Source organism: Coturnix japonica, chromosome 4 (genome assembly GCF_001577835.2).
Source record: "Coturnix japonica isolate 7356 chromosome 4, Coturnix japonica 2.1, whole genome shotgun sequence".
NCBI lineage: Eukaryota > Metazoa > Chordata > Aves > Galliformes > Phasianidae > Coturnix > Coturnix japonica.
Genome location: NC_029519.1, coordinates 40,942,155 through 40,955,994, shown reverse-complemented (window position 1 = coordinate 40,955,994; position 13,840 = coordinate 40,942,155). Strand labels below are relative to the sequence as shown.

Sequence of the window (13,840 nt, the reverse complement as noted above, 5' to 3'; positions counted from 1 at the left end):
AAATAATAAAACCCATGCTTTCAAGATTTTTGCTCGTTAATCTAAGAAACATACAGTGCAGTCCTCTGTTGTTTTTTTTCATCTGATATTCTGAAGAAATACAGGCGTAGAGGTCATTGTGGTTCTGAATTATTTTTACATGGCCACTGTTGTCTGAGATGAGGTATAGGCTCCAGTCCTCAGTGTAACTCTATTGATTTCTGTATGGGGAAACTGGTAATCACAGCCTGAACCTCTGATTAATCAGCTGAGGCAAGTGTTGGGTCAGCTGTGGGAGCACAGGTGAGGGTAATTCAGCTGTGCTCCTGGAAGGGGTGGAGCTTGACTCCACCTCTCCTAGACTTCATTTAAGGGCTGACCACCACTAAGGCAGCATCTCTTTGAGATGGCTCCTTCGTGGAGATCAGATAGTCAGCCTCAGCATTTTCCAGCCAGGCTGAATGCATCCATACTGGTGAGTTTATCCTATAGATAACCTTTTGGATATCTATCACCATCTTTCTTGTATTATTACCATCCTTTGTATTATTTCACCTTAGAACTTCACTGTTTGATGTTTTATAGTAGCTGTCGTTTGCGTTCTATTGGCTCAGTTTAATCTGCCTGTTCACGCGTTGCCAGGAGTATTGGGAAAAAGATCACCTGAATCTTAGTATAGATGTGACTGGTGAGCTTGAGAGTTTATTGGCCTGACAACACTGATCTGTACACCAGGCAGTGAAACCAGCTAACTGGTAGTGGAACCTTAGTGGGATTGTGGAAATGGTATGAGCACGAACAGCCTGGATGTGTCCTTTTTGCTGATGGCAAATGCGTGGTGAGGTCCTTTCTCATAGCTTCTAGGCTGCTAGACCACTCTTATTGCTACTTTATTCTGGTCAATGAATGAAAAACTTAAAGTGCAACTCAAATTTTAAATGTCATTATAAATGTGTGTGCTTTTTGACATGATTGGATTCTGGTATTTTTAATAAACTGTAAGTAAAGCTAAGGATTCTTCTTCTCTTCCCTCCTCCCTCCCCTCCAAAAACCTTTTTCAGTGGTAAGGGGAATGTTTCCCATGCTGTCCTGTGGTTTTATCACTGGTAGTATTGCCTTAGCTGGTGAGTGCTACAGTTTTGGGGATTTTAAATTGTAGAGTCAGTATGGCTTGGGTTGGAAGGGGATCAAGGATCATCAAGCTCCAACCCCCCTCCATGGGCAGTGCCACCAAGCACCACATGTAATACTATACTAGGACAGGCTGCCCAAGGCACCATCAAACCTGGCCTTGAACACTTAAAGGAATGGGGCAGGACTGGATTCTTTACTTCATGGATTAGAAGTCTGCACAGCTAGAGGAAACCATAAATAAAAGTCATAATTAAATTTCACTTGAGTAACCTTCAAAATCCTAGCTGAGCTATGCTATCCAAGACTTGGGAGTAAAGACACATACCAAATACACTTGACTTGCAAGTCCTTGAGCGAGTGCTGTATGTTTTTCCCCCACAGTAAGAGTACTTTTTAACTGATTCCTTAATTTATGTGAATTCTCTATTGTGCAACTTGTAAGAGATCAGAACAGCTCAGAGCAGACTTCAAGCTGGTTCGGAATGGATCTGTTGTGTGCGTCCAAAGGGGCAACCCAGGAGACAGTACAGTCCGCTGGTGATCCCAGCTCCTGTTTTAACAAAGTGAAGGCAGTAGTAGCAGCTAATAAAATGACAATAATATCATAGTTAAAATTATTTCCTAGAGATCTTTTAGAGCAGTCTCTAAATCAAGCAGTTGAGTTTGACTAGTTTATCTTAGTGGTCTTTTTCCAACATTTGTGATTCTGTCACACGTGACCCCCGTATTTATTTATTTTACAGTGGAGAAAAGGTGTGGGGGAGAAGTAATAAACTGTCAATCTTCTGTCAGAATTTGACTGTCAGCAACAAAGCCCTACTTGAATTGTAAGTGCTGATCGCTCAAATCACAGTTTAAGCTCTAACCTCATGCCTGACTGTGCTTCAGAGAAGCTTTCTGGTGCTCAGAAAGCTCATTTTCATCATCTTTAAGCATAAATCAGTGCTGTACTTAGCAGGTGGTTCTATATGGAAAAGGAGAAAGAGAAGAGCTAAGGAAATGAGCTGTGCGCAAACAAGGCCCAACTCCTGAAGCATGACAAATGCTACTTCATGATGGATGTCTTTGTAGAGTAACTTAACCTACAGTTTCCTGTGTATTCCCCCTCATCAGGAGGGTGTTTGGCCTCCCCTGACCCATCCTGCAGGATTACACAGCACACTTGGGTATTCTGCTGACCTTATCATATGAGCTCCTTCTGACCAACCACCACCACTGCTTGCTGCTCCAGAAAAACAGCTTTGCAGACTGACTGCAATTTAAAAAATGCTTGTATGAAAACAAATGTCATTTCAAAAGAACTGTGTCAGCAGTGAGATATAGACATGTTCTGAGAATATTCTTCTAAATCAAGGATTTTTACTGTCATGCCCTTTATCTGTTGTACTAAGCAACTTTTTTAGCATGCTTATGGTGATGGTTAATGCCTTAGATCTCAGTGAGTCTAAAATGCTAGATGTGGTTACCGCATGCTTCCATACATGATGGCAGCTATGACTGTTTCTTCCCTTATGTACCTCCTGAATGTACTTGCATCACATGAAGAGTAGGGGGTGAGAGAGAAGAATCCTGGCCTCTACAGCTTTCCTTTGTTCCTCTCCTGCTTTCTGCAGGTGTCAGCAGAACTGTTTTGACTTCATTCCAGAACTCTGTGCAAGGGTGAAGAAACAGAAGCTTTTTTTAGTATCAGTCACCAGGATTAGCAATTTAGTGCTTCCTTATCTAAAAAGCTCCTTTATTTAATCAGTTAAATCTGCAGTTCGTTGCAAAGCATAATCATAATGATGTTCAAAATACTTTTGCCTCTGCCTAGTTCAGAAATCAGCACTTGTTTTACTTTGTTCACTGGGTGCTGTATCTTTGTCTAGTAACAGAAAACAGCCAATGAAAAACGAACTTACTTTTCATTATTGCAAAATTTCTTCAGCTGTCTTTTTCATTCCCTATGGGCACTTGCTCCAAACACCTGAAATTATTTTTTCTTTCAGCCTTTATGTTTCAATGTGCAATTTTCTTTTGGAGTTAAGATCTGTCTCAGAGAGAGAGTGCTATAAGTGCCTTCTGTTTGCCTATTGAAGTGAATGCATCTGGCTTTTCGGACCTTTGTGCTGTAGCGCTGAGCTACGTTTTGGAAAGACTAAATTACTACTCCAAAGGATGAGCATATGGGAAGAATACTAACAGACGTGGCATAAATGTAGCAAGATGGAGGCAGAATTAATAACTGTAGTTAATGGCGTCATTATGTTGGATTTATCTTTCTGATAGAGCAGTTCACTCATAGCACATGAATACTTTGTAATGTCCGTAGCATCTCAATGCATGGAGGGTTTTTCATGTTGATTATTATTCAACTTCATACTGTTTATAGTAACTTTGGTGAATATATAACTGTTAAAATACACAAGATGCATTTATACTTATGCAGGTAGCACTGGTTTAACTCCCAGGAGATTTCCTGAATTTGCATTAATGAAACTTTGGTCTTTATTGCCACGTATGAGCATTAAAAAATGGTATCAAGAGAGTTACAAGCCATTATGCCATATTCAATAGTGAGTAATACTACAGCAGAATAATGTGATATTTATGTCTAGAATCTTTATTCCTATAGTAGAAAGAGGTATATAGGCTCTGAGCTGTTAGTTTAGAAAGTAATCAGAATAATCAAGATTTTCATTGCAGCTCTTGCTATTGGTATTATATGGATTGACATTAAATGTTGCTCTATAGTATGTGATGCGGGCATTGTCTTTCATTTAAGGTGAGGTCCCAAATGCTTATAAAAATAGCAGATATTGCCATTAAATTTTGTGTGCTTGCTGTCAGATAATGGCATGTCTTTGGTATTATGCTCCTTATGTGGTACTGAGTCCTTTAATTTTTTCATGCTAAACTTCAGCTTTCTACTGATGACATTTCTGTACTGCATACAGTATGGAATTACTCATTAAAAACAAAAACAAGCTATGTTGGTGTTTGTTGCAACTTTCTCTTGTGAGATGTGAAGCACAACAAATTAGCAGAATTCAGGCCTCCTTACTCAGGGTGCAGAACTGGGCCTTTTCTGTGCACATATGCTGTAGAATTGCACGGTTTAATTTCTTAGCTGCATGCATATTCACCTTTACCTCTATGCTTTGGTTTGTCAGACTTGTTATCCAAACAGCAAATCATAGTTGGCTTTCTGTACTTCTGTTTCTAGGTGTTTTTTGTCTGTTTTGTTGTGGGGTTTTTTTTTGTTTTTGTTTTTTGTGTTGTTCTTGGGGTTTTTTTGGGGGAGGTGCATTAGAAGACATAAAACTAAGTCATTTAATGATTTGTCTTTGTGTACAATAGGTTCGTGCGTGTTTGTTCGCCAAGTGTTTGGTAGTGAAATCTCATGTAATGCATTGTAGTGAAAACAGGATGAGAGAATGGGAAGATGCTGGAGAACAAAGACAAATGTTTTGAATGCTTGTTCATTTGATTTGACTTCTGAAGACCACCGCTGCTTTCCCAAATGCTTGGCACGAAGTTGTACAAGTACAGGGGAGCTTTTGTCAAGATGTATTGTCTTAGCCTGAAATATTTATCCTCTTAGAGGACTTAAACAGATTTTATGGTGATTTAACTTTTCTGAGGAGCTTCTGATGTACAAACAGACTGGAGGGTGTGATGAGGTGGGATGGCTGATTTTTTCCTTTTATTTGTTATTTGAAGATGAACCCGGAGTTCTGTCTTTATTTGCATACATTGCATAAGTGGCAGAGCCTAAGCTCATAGAATGTATTTACAGAAGATTTAGGGACTAGGATTTGAATCAATACCTGCTTTGACAATTTGCTACATCAAACAGAAGCAAGTTATTTTGCTTAATTCCTTTATTACAGAATCTGTACCATCTTCAGCATTATATGCTTTCTAGTCCTAAGTTTTCATCCAAGCAACGCACTTAGGAAAGGATTTATATCGTTACCAGATTAAGGGAAGAGTGCACTGTCTAGGATTCTTGTACAAAATTGCAGGAGAGACTTACTACAAATTCCATTTTGGTGACTTGGTGTACTGCTCTATTTTCCAGGCTGGAAGTTATGTCAGTCAGATGTACAGCAAATAGCGAACAGAACGGTTCTGCATGGAGGCTAATTTTTCAATCAGCATTTCAGTGATGGCATATTGCCTCTTCTTAGCTTTAGTGCAGGGAAACAAGCACAGGATTTAGAATAGTGGGGATTAGCAAGATGCATATGAAATTATCTTGTAAGAAAGCATCTTAAATTGCTGGCTTGCCATTCAGAGTTCATTTTTCTAATATGCTTATGTTAACAGTTTTATAATTAATCTTCATTTAAAATTATAATAATTTCCTTTTTTGCTCAAGCATAACAAAGCACTTAAGCCAGCTTTACTAAGACTTATATCAATCCTGAAAAATGAGTATTATTGCCTCTATTTTATAGTTGAGTGCACAGAACTGAGGGTCAGTGCATTGCTCTGGGGTGACAGCAACTGTCCGGGTTGCTCCAGGACACTTCTCCACCATGGACCGTAGTATTGTCAGGGCATTATGTTATGATTTATACTACTCTGTAGGGGGCAATCATGAATGCAGTCCGGGATCCTTTGCTGGTAAAATGCTCAGGATAATTTATGACTTCTTCAGCTCACTTGCAGGACAGGATAAGACATTCTGACTCCTGGCTGGGATCTGGCACTTAGAACCAGCCTCTGACAAGCTGCCCAGCCTGCGTTTGAAGGATTTCAGGTCACTGCAACTCCTCAAAACAATTCCCATTTCCTTTAAGCGAAAGCTTTGTACTTGGTCTCTTTGCAAAGTTTTTCTGTGTGGGAGGTATGTGGCATGAAGAAAAAAAAGCAATCCATCATAAATTGTATGTGAACCCAGGGAACACGTGTGTTTTTCACGTGGAAGAAGACAGAACTCATGATGCACTGAACAAATAATAAGAGTAGGCTTGCTGGGCTAAATATAGCAGAGTACTTAACTGAGGGGTTAAGTACACAGAAACTGTCTATCACCGACCAACTTAAGCAATATATACTAACCTGCTGCAGAGTGGTTTCCTTCTGGTGCTGTTACAGTATCGCTGCAGTATGTGTGAACCTCAGCAATAAAGAGGTCAGTGCCATTTGCTTCCATCACCAGCTTACACCCTCAGGGCTTGAAAAGGGCTTCTACATTTACTGCAATGCCTGCTGTTGTGTGGTATGTGTAAACTTGCTGATATGTTTAGTAAATTCAGGACTTTAAGCTTATAAACTGAACTTCTGACTTGAGTGAGGACTGTTGCTTCCTGTAAAATAGTTTTAATATGGAAACAGAATTTTGACTTTGAGTATTGAACCTTTGTGACTGTTGGAATTTCCACTGCCACCATATCTAAGCAATATTTGACCCTAAATTGAAGTGTTCAAGGAATGTTTAAACATTGTGCTGAGGGATGTGGTTTAATGAGAACTATTGGTGGTAGATGGATGGTTGATCAGCATGATCTTGTAGGTCTCAGATCATTGTTTTGGGAGTGAACAGAAAGATAAGGATAGGATGGATATAGCCATGTTGCTACCCTGTCTGTGCTATTAGTGGAGGAGAAATATCTCTAGTCAGTCTCTATCAGTATGTCAACCTGAAAGCAAGAGAAGCTAGATAATCACTCAGTGGGAACTGGAACTGAAGAAATTCTGAATTAGGGATATTCATCAATGTTGTCAGTCCTTTGTTTTTCAATTTTGATTTGAAAAATAGTAGCATCTGTTGACTATTTAATTCATTTACAGTGTTCTATCCTGTTTGCTTTCTTGTTGCCATCAGTGCTGTTTCTGAACCCAGTGCTCCCCTGAGGGCTGAAGGGACAGCTCAGCTTAACAAGGCACATGAGTACATACCTAATTTTAAGCAACTGAATCATCCTTAAAATCTAAACTTTAAGCAATTGAACAGTGCCCTAGTCAGAGTATTCAAGTGCTTAAAATGAAGTACAGCATTACACATATTACCACATGATTCTTGAATACATAAAAATCAAATTGCAGGGCAGGAAAACATAATTCCACAGACAGAAAACAGTTCTTTCTACATGGGCTGCACCTATGTGCATGTGTATTTGCATCAGTTTTCTTCACATCCAGAAATACTGGTGTGTTTTGGGCTGAAATTGATAGGTTTGTAGTATCCCTGCTTCCCCATATCAAAGACAGAGTGACAAAAAGGGCTGAAGTCTTAACTAGATCCCTTATTATTAGATACCAGACAGTGATTATCCCATCTGTGCAGGTTTACAGCTGGGATCTGGGTCATATGAAACCCTTCTCCCTCTATCCAGAAGCCCTCTGATGATTTGAGCATCAGAGCAGCTGCCTAGAGAGGCTGTGGAATGTCTCCTTCTCTGGAGATATTCAGGGTCTGTCTGAACAAACTCCTGTGCAACCTGCTGCAGGGAACTGCCTTAGCAGAGAGTTGGGCCCAGGGGATCTCCAGAAGTCCTTTCAGATCCCTGTGATTCTGTGAACTTTTTTCATGGTAAAGAGAGCACTGCACTCTGTTCATCTTCATTTCTGCAACCTCTTCCACTCAGAGCATTCTAAACAGCAATGGCAGTAGCAGTGCTGACAGATCCTGGTTAATCCATCCGTGTGTGGCAGGTGTTGTCTTACCCATTTATACATACTCATTATCTCATGGGCGTCTCTTTTGTAAGGTGCATCTCGAAAGATGGTGATGGTGGTTTTTAATTGCTGGCTCAAGTGCTGACTGTTGCTTTTGTGATCCTTTAAATACATTCTCTGTGCATATATCACATAGCACAGCATTCAGCGCATTATTACTGTATTGCCCAGATTGCTGCTGTCTGTGGCTGTGACTATGGTGCTGTGCACAAGCAGCTGTTGTGTACAGGCACTGTGCTGCTGGCAGGAGGGGACCTGGCTCTTCTGCTTAGAGTGCTTCTCCTGCTGATTGCCATGCTGCTGTTGGAGTATGCCACAGTGGTCAGAAAGGGTTCCATCTGGTGCATTCTGCATCTGGAGCTCCCACTGTGCCTTACCATTTTGTAGTGGCTTCACATTTCCTGGCTGTGTTCTGTCAGAAAAGAGCCACTGTCTTATCATCTTCTGTCACAAACTGGATTTTATTTGCATTGACCTTAATATTTTCTGCTTGGACTGTAGCCATCTCCAGCTTCAGCCACTCCCTGAAGTTACCGTGTCATCAACTATGAAGTGAATGCAGGCAACGCCTTCACGTTTTGCTGCACTCCAATGTAACAGTGCTTTGTTGGATTATTTGATTGCCAAAAACAGATGGAAAAACATTTTGGTTTTGGTGGTGTTGTTTGTGGATTTTTCCCACCAAAGAGCTGGGTTCAGATGATTATCTGCTTTGATAGTGTCTGCACAGATTATTAAATATGTTTTAAGCAAAATGTATGGCATGAAAAGGGAGGACTCATCTCTTGGGACAGCCTTGTTAAGGTCTCTGTAATCCAGGTAGATCTCTGTCCTGCTATGTGACTCTTCTGTTTTTCCAGGCTGTCATCCCATGGTGGGGGTTTGTTTGCTTCAGCTGCAGGTCCCTCCTTTCCCCAGCTCTGTGCATACATCTTCCTCCATCTGTCACCAGAAAGGACGTATTTCTTCATCCATGTATGACAGTGGTGACTCAGTGGTTGATGTATGTCTTGGGCTTACTCAGTAATAATTCTTCTTCCATAAGATTTCTGGGCATTGTGTAATCAGCTGTTCTTTGATCCTGTGCATCTTCAATTACAGTAAGCTTATAACGCATAAAAGAGAACTAAGGAGCACCTTTGTTCTTAGTACTCATTTCTGATGGAGAATTTTATGAGGGGCTCTTCCATGATCTCCATATGTTACAAACACAATGGTCAAGTTGGTTTTAAATACTTGTGATACCTTTTTCAGCTGCAGGATAGAAGAAGATTTTTAACTGTAGTACTTGAAAGGCATAGGTATTTTGCCTTTATGTTAAAGAGAAGTGCTGTTGAATTCCAGTCTTTCATCACACTTACAGGTTTCCTGACCCTGTTGTTCAGTTCAGAAATGAAGTCAAACACTCAGAGAAGTATACCTAAGAAGCCTGGCTTATTGCTTGCACTGCCTTGGAAAGTACATCTGTGATTCAGGTATTTCCATGTACAGAGAGTACCTCTGTTACAGTAATGGCAACCTATGAATGTCTTTTGTCTGCCCTCTTAAATGCTGACTTGAAAATCATTTTACGGTGCTAGATTGCATCTGAGTACAGCCAGCAATGTGTAGATCTGTCTGCATTACTAGCTCTTGTGTGGGAAAACAGCCCTTTGATTTTCAGTATTTTTGTTGCCTTTTTGTATAATAAACAGGTTCTGGGTGGTTCTGTCCAATTATCACGTCTCTCTTCATTTCTGGGATCTATTGTTCTGTGTTCTTCAACTGGAGTACTTTCTGCTTCCCCTACCTTGAGCCTCCTTTGTGCAGCTGGTTGGTCAGTGTGGGGCCTTTGGTCTTTTTTTAACTTACAGCAGGCTCTGCATCTACACATTGCATTTTGCAACATACACCCAGTACTCCTGAGACCTTCCCCCCATCCCCACCTCATAGCTATAACTATTTTTAATTTTCAACCTGAAGTTATTCTTTTCATGTCAGATTTGTCACATATTCATCTGTTCTTTTCTCAGGCACAATGTAATGAAAACTAGTTCAAAACCAGTATTAAGTACCTTTTATTGCCCGGGGAAAAGAAATCTGTCTCTAGTGCAATTTCTTCAAGTGCCAAGTTTCTTCTTAACAACTTTCTGGATAACAGCAAAGGCAAACGTGGGCAGAGAGAGGAACATTCTACTAAATGTAAATATTTTGGTGTTGTATATATCTGATAATAGTAGTTGTCTCAATTCAAGCAGCAATGTGCATTTGTGAATGTTTTCTTTTTCTTTTTTTACTGATACATTTTAGGTACAAAAGCTTGTATGAAGAAACATATGTCTTAATGCAGCTATGTTTTTGTAAGTCAGTAATGGCAGCTGCTAGACCAGGCAGTCTCTCTACTTTTGTCCCTCCTTTTTCTTTGAGAAGATGAGGGAAGGACATTGGAATCACATTATATTTCCTGTTTCTGTTTATTTCAGATCTGGGAAGAGCTGTTGTTTCTCTCTGGTAATTGGGTTATATATTCTGAAAGGCCAATTTATTTGTGTGATTAATAGTCTGTTGTGACAAACTCTGTATCTGTAAGAAGTGCATGGAACATGCTGTGTTTTCATGTTGGAATAACTACCGTTTGCTTTGTTCATCTATAAATACAGTCTCATGTAGAATATGCAGATGTCACATTTCAAGCACAAGATAATCATCAGCAGTTGGTAAAAAATAGATATTTCCATGGTAACAGTTGCTAAATTAAACAGTGAATCAGTGCCTTCTCCCCTATTCCTGTCCAGAAACCTCCCTTGCTTTAGATCACACATACTGGTGATGAATAAAACAATCATACCTGTTACAAATGAGTAAATTCACCGCTGTGTGTGTAAAGAGCATTTTGAGCAAGAATTAGCAGAAATTCATTGCTGCTGACAGTATTGGGCATCAGCTTTTTACATTTGCACTTTTGCAGCTCTCCATAGGCCCTGTCCAATAATCGGGCCCCTTCCACGCCTGCTGAGGAGTTGCTGTAATTGTATTTCAAGTGGTTTGGAAAAATCTTCTGGTCTAGTCTTAATTCTGACTGGTCTTCCCAGCCTCTGCTTGGAGGTTGGGGTGGGGGGGTAGGGGGTTGAAAGATATCTTCATGATGGCCTTTCCTATTACTCTGTTCTGGTCTGATCGTGGGGCTGCCTGTATATTTCCATACTCAGTATACTCAGTTCCATACTCTGCCCACATAATGGCCTATACCTCCAAGCTGCAAGAAAGGATGGATGTTTTCCTGCAGTTTTCCCCTTGTTGTCTTTGTGTCACCCTGTCACAAGTCATTGCATGTAGAAGTTAAATATGTATATGCCTATACTTGTATGACGTCTCACTTCCTTTTTCACTGTCACCAGAGAAAATCTGATGCTTTTCTTTGGATCCTACATCAATATAATTGCTAAAAAAAATGAGGGTTCCACGAAGAATAATAGCCTACAGTTTTGTTTATTGTGGTTTCTACTTTTGTTTGAGGTTCTGATGGTTTGGATGAGACGAGCACTTTGCAAACAGACATTGCAAGAGCATCTAAGGACTCACAGAGCTGAGATAGAATTTGCTTGAGGGTGTCATCTGTGTTTTTGTCATTGATGCCTCGTTGAATGTGTCTGCTGCAACACATATATAGGTAGGTTTTAAAATTCATGGAGGAAAATGAGTAAGGTAATGCCTTTGAGAGGAAGGGGAAACCTTAGAGATTGGCAGTGGGAAATAGAATTTGTGGGTTCTTGTTATGTTTACAGTGTCTTGGGGCAGATGGCGAATACTTCCTCTTGCCAGGTATACCTTACTCCACAAGTACTCTTAGTGTTGAGGAATTTACAAATAAAATACCTTTCTGGTGAAAGGAGATCAGCTTCCAATCTCCATGTTCAGATGTTCTTTTGCTTAGAGTTCTTAGAGAGGAGATGTACCAGAACTCCTATAGCTTAGAGTAGGATGCTGTGAAAGACAAAAGAGATCTTGGCGTTTGGTGGATTAACATGGGTCATATTTGCAATAACTTTGTTTTTAGTGGTATTTATGAGTGATAGAGTGAAAGTGGCAAAGGACAGAAATCCTTAGACTACTATGATCAAACTTTCTGAAAAATTTCCACCTCAGGAGGGCACTGGATGGTGTACAAGGAATCATTGGCAATTTTCAAATGGGAGATACTGCAAAAGGATTACAAGTAAACAAGTTTCCTAACCACATTATGTATCACGATGGTATTTCCTCTTTTGTTTGCCCTGCCATCCGAGAAGTTCTTCTCAGGTTTTGTCACTCAGCTCCTATGTGTTTTTTTTCTGATTTTGAGAAGAGTTGCTGTCGTACTTTCCTCCTGAATACTCTCAAAGCAGTTTGTGTTTCAGTGTTTACATCATCTCACAACCGCTAGAGGAAAGTAGTCTCTGTAACGCAGAAAGAGAGCTTCACTACTTTGTTAACTGGAAAGAGAGAACAGGCATGAGGATTGCCTTTTTCGACAACGTGTTGCATTACCAGTAGGTTTTGTATTTTATAAGCTTCCCTAGTAAAGAATCTTTGATAATTTTGCAAAGGGTTTAAAATATAAGTGGGAAGTTCAGGGTATTCTTCATAAAAATAATAAAAACTGGAGATAAACTCCTCAGCAGTTGTTTATGGCAACAGTCTTCTTTGTACCATATGCTGATGGTACTTTACACTTCTTTTTGTATTCATGTTATTTTTCTTTTAAGTGGGTATCAGTGGTAATTGCTTTCAGCAGGTTAAATAAGAACCTTGGTGTTTGTTTCCATACATGGTCAATAGCATTTTTCTGCTGTTCAGCACTAAGGAGATGCTGCTCTGCAGGATGCATTCCTATCAGTATAGATGAACTGCTTTTGCCATCATGAAGCTGCACCTCTGAAAAGAAAAAGGCACTTTCCAACAGCAGCAAATACGTTGCTTTTGCTCTACTGTCTTTTCACCAGGGTGAACTACTTCATTTTTTTGAACCAAATGCTTTCAAAGATGAGATGGGTGAGAAGAATAAATAGATGCTTTTAGTTTCATTTGGTCTATTAGGTACAAGCTATGGGTACATGTTTTGTCTATCTCTGCATTGAAATGGAAAAATTACAACTCTCGTTATCTAAAAGACTTCCTATCTCTAATACCTTTCAAAACTCTCATGCCTCTCAATATCTGTTTGTAATGCCATGGGTTCATGCAATTTTCCATCAGCATCTTGCTATATTTCCTATTTGTTATAGGTTTTCATGTGACCTAATACATCCTAAACTGTGATCTTTGTGTCCGGTGTGGGGATGACAGATGTGAACTGCACTTGTTCCTGCAGTATTTGGAGACAGGCAGGAACCCAGAGCTATGTCTGTGCATTGGGCTTTTTCTTGTCAGCTGTTCTGAAGACAAAGGTGGAGGAGATGGATGTGGAGGTATTCAGAAATCTCTACTTCAGGGGCAGTCAGAGTGGGGAATCACATATCATTTTGAGTAAAGGGCTGAATACCTCAACCAGCAAAGAACTCTATTGAAAGGAAATTGTCTGTGATACAGTTTCTAAAGCTCTCCTGTTCTTGGCCACAATGGGATTGTTTGCTATACTTTTTGCCACCTGATGCTGCTGGAGGCAGCAGAATGTCAGCACATCTTATTTGATTTTATTGTTGCTTTTTTCCAGTTCATAAAAAATACTGATTTTTTTTACTCACTGTTGCTCCTCGTTAGGAATACAGAAGGAGAAGACTCAGCTTCTTTTAACATCCCACTGCGTCTCTAAACTGCTAGTTTTTCAAGTATATCTCTAACCCTGTGTGTGATCAGTTTCATCCAATTTGTTGTATGTGAAGGAGTCTAATGAAGTTTAGCCTGGCAGGAAGGAAGTCTGTTAATTTGGATGTTCTGAGTTCAGGGGGGTTGTGCATTTGTGTCCTCACACAATTACTCAGAAAACTCAGAGAGAATGACTGCTTTGGAGGGAGCACGTGGTATTTCTATATTCAGAGACTGGCCATGTTTTCTGGCAGCTGGCTGCTACACTGGATTAAATTCTGATGGTCTGTTTTTC

The 13,840-nt window shown here is 40.0% G+C and overlaps 1 protein-coding gene across 16 annotated transcripts in view; it reads left to right on the top strand.

The window, feature by feature from the left end:
• The window catches only part of MAPK10 (mitogen-activated protein kinase 10), a 90,627-nt gene that overhangs the window by 10,919 nt on the left and 65,868 nt on the right, over positions 1-13,840 (top strand). For 2 of the 16 annotated variants that reach the window (XM_015861665.2, XM_015861676.2), the window contains exon 3: positions 9,146-9,257. The exons of 13 other annotated variants lie outside the window; for them this stretch is intronic. The gene's annotated coding sequence lies outside the window, so the exon portion shown is untranslated. Of the gene's footprint in view, positions 1-9,145; positions 9,258-11,277; positions 11,432-13,840 lie in introns of all 16 variants that reach the window. One more of the 16 variants, XM_015861666.2, reaches the window with a different exon arrangement.